At 55.7% G+C, this 7,345-nt stretch overlaps 1 pseudogene; it reads left to right on the top strand.

The window, feature by feature from the left end:
- The first annotated feature begins 78 nt into the window (after positions 1 to 78).
- LOC132384025 (proton-coupled zinc antiporter SLC30A1-like) lies at positions 79 to 7,345 on the top strand (annotated as a pseudogene).

Genomic DNA, 7,345 nt, shown 5'->3' with positions numbered 1-7,345 from the left:
TCATCCTTCTAAATTCCCTGCACCCGGTTGTAAATTAATTTGAATTTATAAAGATTCTGATTTGAAAAACACAATTTTACAATTCGGTAATTTACTCTTAAACAAGTGGAGCTGGACAGTAAGTTTCTCGGCGCAAACGCTGGTCCCTTTAAAAGCGTGAGATGCCGGGAGGCAGGGCAGAGCCTGCGGGAGAGGGGAGTTCGTGATTCGTTCCTGTCTCGGTTCCGTGCGGAGAGAGCCGGCTTTCCGACCCGTGCGCACAACCTCGGGAAAGGGGGCGAGCGGAGGATGCCAGGGGGCGGCACTCGGCCATGGGCAGGAGGGGCGGCGGCTGGGCTCTGCCGCTGATGCTGGCCCTCACCCTGGCCGTCGGGCTGCTGCAGCTGGGCGCCAGCAAAGTGTGCGGCTCCCTCACCCTGCTCTCCCGGTCCTTCCACACCTTCTCCGCGCTGCTGGGGCTCGGCACCCTGCGGGCGTCCCTGCGGCTCAACGCGGGCGGCCGGGCGCCCGCCGGGGCCGCCAACACCTTCGGCTGGCTGAGGGTCGAGCCCCTGGGAGCCCTGGTGCAGGGCATCTTCCTGGCCGGCCTCTGCTTCGCCGTGCTGGGCAAGGCGGTGGAGAGCGTGCTGCAGCCTCAGCCCGTGCGTCGCCCCGCCATCCTGCTCGGGGTCGGGTTAACCAGCCTCCTGATCGACCTGGGTGGCCTGTACCTCTTCAGGAGGGGCAGCGCCCCTCAGGACTGGCCCTCCGCAGGCAAGGGGCGCCCGCACGAAAGCCAAGGTAAGGTTCCCCCCTTTTTGTTTGGGAGTTTGTTCGGGGGAGGGTCCGAACCGTCCGCGACATAGACGCTGCCCGACCTGCTGAGTCCCTCTCGACTTGCAGCATCAACAAAACAGACTGTTTATCAGATTTATACAAGCTTGCTAAACTTCTGGAAGTTTGAAAAGAAAGTTCAGACTGTCTATCAAATTTGTACAAGCTTGAGATTTATCTGCGAGACTTCTGGAAGTTTGAAAAGAAAGTTCAGACTGTCTATCAAATTTGTACAAGCTCGAGATTTATCTGCGAGACTTCTGGAAGTTTGAAAAGAAAGTTCAGGTTGTTTATCAAATTTGTACGCCCATTGAGATTTATCTGCTAAACTTCTGAAGTTTAAAGAAAGTTCAGGTTGTTTATCAAATTTGTACGCCCATTGAGATTTATCTGCTAAACTTCTGAAGTTTAAAGAAAGTTCAGGTTGTTTATCAAATTTGTACGCCCATTGAGATTTATCTGCTCACGGGCAGCCGCACGACAAGAAACCCGAAAGAACCCCTTTTTAAGAAAAAGACCAACAAAAACATCCAGCGTGCGGGGAGGGGGGAAAGAACACGAGTTGTACAAACAACAGCGTTCAGGACGAGAGTGAGTCCATAGACACGAAGCTCCCGGCGCATCGCAGAGGCGGAGCCCCAGGGCAGACTCGCTTCGTGGAGCGAGCGGAGGTTCGGGTTGCGGTCCACCGGGTCGGAGGGTCGGGCAAAGCGCCCACATGCCGGCGGTGCGGTCAGGTGCCCGGCCGGTCTCCGTGCCTGGGATTGACGGTAACGGCCTGGCTGCCCGAGGGAGGGTCCGGCGGAATCCGGTGTCTGCCGGCCGCCCCGGGTCGCCCTGAGCAGCGACGGGACGAAAGGGAGAGACCGCACACCGGAGGCACATCACAACGTCCAAGAGGGCAAAACACATCATCAAACCTTTCCCAAGACCCAGAACCCCAGCACGGGGGGGGGGGGGGAACGTGGGACGAGAATGGACGAAGGGAGGGGGGAGGGAGAGTGGACGAGGGAGGAGGGTGTGGAGAGTGGACGAGAATGGACGAGGGAGGGGGGAGGGAGAATGGACAAGGGAGAGAGTGGACGAGAATGGACGAGGGAGAGACTGGACGAGGGAGAAGGGTGTGGAGAGTGGACGAGAATGGACGAGGGAGGGGGGAGGGAGAATGGACAAGGGAGAGAGTGGACGAGAATGGACGAGGGAGAGACTGGACGAGGGAGGAGGGTGTGGAGAGTGGACGAGAATGGACGAGGGAGAGACTGGACGAGGGATGGGGAGGGAGAATGGACAAGGGAGGGGGGAGGGAGAATGGACAAGGGAGAGAGTGGACGAGAATGGACAAGGGAGAGAGTGGACGAGGGAGGAGGGGGAGAATGGACAAGAGAGAGAGTGGACGAGAATGGACGAGAGAGAGAGTGAACGAGGGAGGAGGGGGGAGAATGGACAAGGGAGGAGGGGCGAGAATGGACAAGGGAGAGAGTGGACGAGGGAGGAGGGGCGAGAATGGACAAGGGAGAGAGTGGACGAGAGAGAGAGTGAACGAGGGAGGAGGGGGGAGAATGGACGAGGGGGGAGAATGGACGCTTTAATCGGTGGGAAATGGGGTCGAGCGTGAGCCGCCCGGCCTCGGGGCTGCACCCTTCCCTTGAAGCCTCTCGAGGGCCCCTCAGAGTCGGCGAAGTGTCAGATCGCTAAACGCACCACCGCCAAAATGGAGGCTCCTGCAGTGGCAGAACCACCTTTTGCAAGAAAAGGAAGACAGGAAAGAAGTCGTCCCTTGATCCATCAGAAGGACGTCGGCCATGTTTGAGTGTGGGAGCTGGGGCCCCGGTGAATTTAGAGGGCCTGCAAGTAGATTGGACATGGCGTGGAGGAGACCAAAAGCATTGCCTTTGAAGAATCAGGCAGCACAATATTAGTGATTTTATAAATTCCGCTTCTGCCTCGTGGTATTCCACACCAAGATCTTTCTCAGCGCCCCGCAGAGAAGGCCGAGGCCTGGAAGCGTTGGTCCCCAGGGTCTGACTCTGTACTGTGCAGATCCTGTACCGTACTAGGCCTGAGGCCTATAGTCCAGGTGGCTGCTGGCCTATCCACCTTGATAGAATTGGGAGGGGAAGGAGCTGGACGATGGCCTGATCCTTGCCTCTTTCTGTTGTTGCAGACCTCCTCAGCAAGATGGCTACCAGAGGCCCAGGAGAGAGCCAGAGCTGGCAGGGAGAGGACCTCCGGGAGCCCAGTGTGGCGGGTGAAGAGGGGCACCCCAGCTGGCAGGCGGCCTCCCCGCACGTGCTGGGGGACGCCCTGGGATCGGCGCTGGTGCTGCTGAGTGCGCTGGCCCACTATGCCGCCCGGCCGGCCTGCCTCCGGGGGCCATGCGAGGGGGAGGGGAGGGCCGGGCCCTGCTGGCTGCTGCGGCTGGATCCGGCCCTGTGCCTGGGGGTGGTCTGCAAGGCCCTGTGGGTGGCCTGCCCCCGGCTGAGGGAGTCGGGCCTGGTTCTGCTGCAGGCCGTCCCCGGCGGCCTGGATGTGGAGGGGCTGCGGGAGCGGCTGCTGAGGGTGGAGGGGGGTGACGGCCGTCCACGAGCTCCACGTGTGGCGGCTGGCCGGCCGGCAGCTGGTGGCCTCCGCACACGTCCGGTGCCGGGAGGTGGGCGCGGCCGGGCGGGCAGAGGCCTTCTTCAGGCGCGAGGGCTTCCAGGCCGCCACGGTGCAGCCAGAGCTCGGCAGGGCCGCGGGCCCGGGCTCCGGGTGCGCGCTGGCGTGCCGGGAAAGCTGTGCCTCCAGACTGTGTTGCTCAGGAGACGGGGCAGGCCGCGGGGCCCGGGAGAACTTCGTGCTGGCCGACGCCCCCCTCTCAGGGTACGTCAGCACCGAGTGCGAGACTTCTGTCTAGTCAGAGTTCGAAGTTTAAAATAATTCTACTATCAAAGTAGTATATGCCACCAGTCTGCGATTCATTCTCCTGCAGGTATTTACAGTAGAACAATAGAATCAATTAAAAGCATTTACCCTTCCTTTACCCCTAAATTTTAGAAAACCTACAGCACAATACAGGCCCTTTGGCCCACAATCTTGTATACCTCTATTAAATCTTCTCTCGGCCTCCACGCCCCAGGGAACGCAGTCCTACCCTAGTCAATCTTTCCTTATGGACTCAGGTCATCAAGTCGGGCAATATCCTCGCAGGTTTTCCCTGCACTCCTTCGGTTGACATCTTTCTTGTCGGTCGCCGATCGAAACTGGATGCGACCCTCCAGATCAGGCCGCGTCAACGTCCCATCTCCCACACTTTGAGGGGCCAATGCATCAGAAGCTTTCTCCACGACCCCCGTCCGCCGGTGACGCCACTTTCAATGAATTACGGACCTGTACTCCCACTCCTCGGTGCCCGACCGTTCACTGCGCAAGATCTACCCCAGTCGGTCCTGCTGCAGTGTGAAACCTCACACTTGCCCGCATTGAATTCCATCTGCCGCTTTATTCCGGCTGGTCCAGATCCCTCTGCAAGCTTTCGTTATCCTTCCCGCTGCCCGCCACAACACCGAACCTGCCATCGTCCTCAAATCTGCCGACCCAGACCGTTGACAGAGATGACAAACAACAGCAGACCCAGCACTCCGCTAACGGAGGCCTCCGGTCAGAGGCAGGCATTCTCCTGTGAAACCCGCGTCTAATCCAATCTACTACCTCATCTTGAACGTCAAAGCGACTAACCCGTCTTGACCAACCTCCCACGCAGGACTTCGTCAGCCCCCCTGGTGAGCTTACTCGGAAAAAATCGAAAAGCTTGGCCAGACACCACTCACCGCACGCAAAGCCAAGCTGGCGATCTCGAATCGGTCCCCGTCTATCCAAACACTCATACGTCTCGTCCCTGACAATGCTCTCTGATAGCTTTCCCGCTAGTGATGTCAGGCTTGCTGGCCTGTAACGTTCTTAGTGCCTTTCTGAAATGGCAGGACACCAGTTATCATCCAAATCCTCTGGTATGTCACCTATCGCTAAAATATCTCCTCTAGGGTCCCAGCAATTTCTTTCTTAATCAATCTTTATAAAAGAGTACACACATATAAATATAAAAAGGAGAATTATCTCAAATTTCTATAATGTCACGTGGCCCGTGACCGGGTTACCGAACCAGCAGAAATGGAATACACGTTGGAGAATGGTATTACTGTAACTAATAGTGTTTATTAGTAAACTAATAATACAGTACTATAAAATGCAAATAAATGTGAAACAGGTTTACATTGATTTATACAGAAGTGTGGAAATAGAAATCAAAACCAAGCTCTTTCAAAGTCTAGGGGTAAATGGATAGTCTTACAATGGTGAAAAATTCAGTTTAGTTCAGATTAGGTCGAGGTGGTTCTGGTGTAACGTTGGGGAGAGAGAGAGAGAGAGAGAGCGAGAGGTGATGCTGTTCCCGTTGTCTTCCTGTTGCGGTCACCGACTGTGATCCCAACTGTTCTTCAGTGGTAGGCCTGTCACCCAGGCGAGGGTGGACACACACAAACAAGCCCCTGCCGGTCGCGCCTTTGCACGCTGTGAGCCACTGATCAATTCCCCCCGAATCGATCCTCCAGAACCCCCACCTTCACGTGGGCGCGCAACGCTCTCTCAGTGTCCCGTGGTGTGTCTGCCTGTGTCGTCACAGACCTGCTTCTTATCATCACTTGCTGGACACCGGCCGTCCATCGACCGGGTCCCGCCTTGCTGTCTCAGCAAGAATCCTCGCAAGCAGGCAAAGAAGGTGTCCTTGGAGCAAAGGTGAACAATCAGCCAAGGAACCATAATATTAAATCATCTCCCTCTCATCTGCACGGGATGCCTCCCCCCTCCCTCTCTCTCATTAGCAGCATAGTTCATGGGGGGGGGGGGTCAACTCTGGACCCCATCTCAGCCTGGTTTGCTCATCACAATAACAATTCAAATAAAAGGAAAAATAAGTGTTATCAAGCTCATACATGGAATTAATCTAATAGTATATAATAGAGATAGTGATTCTCCTCTTATCCATAAAGGGAAGTAAAAAAAGATGAGAAACTTTTATAATTGAAATGTGCACCAAAAAGAAAGAAAGAACGGGGCAGCTCAAACTGAGAGTGAAAGCAAGGAAAAACTTTCTGATCGAGTCCAGAACTTCAAAAAGGGTGACTGGAAGAGATGCGAGTTAGAGCGTATGAAAATATTGAGGGTCCCAGCATTTTTCTGCACTGTGTCTGAGGTAACACGTTGTCAAGCCCCGGGAATCTGTCCGCTCGAATTCAAAGGTCCATGTCAGAGAAATGTACGCAATATACACCCTGCAATGCTCTCCCTTCACAGACATCCACGAAAACAGAGGAGTGCCCCAAAGAGTGAACAACAGTTGAACGTGAGAACCCCAAAGTTCCTTCCCCCCCCAGGAAATGGCAGTAAGAAACAATCCCCCCCCCAAATAAAAAGCATCGGCAGCTGTTACCGAACACTGAAACGTGAGCAAACAACAGCAGACTGGCAGTCACCCCAAAGACTTTGCGTTTCACCCGGTATTTGACATGCCGCAGGCTCTCTTTCTCTGATGAGGGGGAGGGAGGGGTCTCCATTTTCCCGGCGAGTGGGGAGACATAAACACCTCGCTGGTTTACGATGTTAAAAGCCCGTCACGTCGCTTCTTTTCGAGCTCTGTGCCCGAAGACCACCAAGATCCTCAGGGTCTTCGGGCGCACGGTAGATTTTCCGACCCCCCCCCCACACCCGACGACACACGGGTCTCCCGCCGTGACATCTCGGTGACCCTCGATCCGCCCGTCGCCAGAGTTCCTGAGATCTCAGGCTCCCGAATCCGAGCCCTTGAGCAGCGGCCGGTGGGGGGTCCCATTCCCGCAAAGCGCCGAAGTCAGTGCATAACTCCAGGCCAGGGTCTTCAAGTTTGCCTCAAGACTGCAAGCACCCCCTCCTCTGTAATCTGTGACCTCGCTGTTGCTTTGCCTCAATTCCATAGATGCAAAAAAAGATTAAGATCTCCCTCATCGCTTTCAGCTCCACACACAGACGACCACTCTAATCTTCCATTTTGTCCCTTGCTATCCCTTTAGTAGAAACCCTCCTTTTCCCTTGACTGTTGGACTAGCCTCACGCCTTCTTTTGGGCCCGCTCGGTTTCCTCAAGCGTTCTCTGGATTCCTTGCACTCCTTGAGCACCTTGTTTGCGCCCATCTGCCTGTACCTGCTTCGCACCTCCTCCTCGCTCCACGGGGGCCTCAACGCCTCTCGAAGGCCAAGGTCCCCTAAACCTGCTGGGACTTCTCAGGCCGGCCCCCCGCCACGTCCTCCTCGGACTCCGACAGCCGTTGTCGCATTCTTAACGCAACGCCGGAGGAAGCCAGCGGGAAGCGTCTGTCTAACGGATGACCAGCCACCCGTTTCAGGCCGAGACCCTTCTTCAGGGCTGCGGGGGAGATGCCAGGGATATTGCCTGCTTCAATGTACGTGCGATAAATAAAACTAATCTCTAATTTTTTAAAAATGTCCTCTCTGCTGATTGT

Source organism: Hypanus sabinus, chromosome 31, assembly GCF_030144855.1.
Source record: "Hypanus sabinus isolate sHypSab1 chromosome 31, sHypSab1.hap1, whole genome shotgun sequence".
Lineage (NCBI taxonomy): Eukaryota > Metazoa > Chordata > Chondrichthyes > Myliobatiformes > Dasyatidae > Hypanus > Hypanus sabinus.
This window is presented reverse-complemented; position numbering and strand designations above follow the sequence as displayed.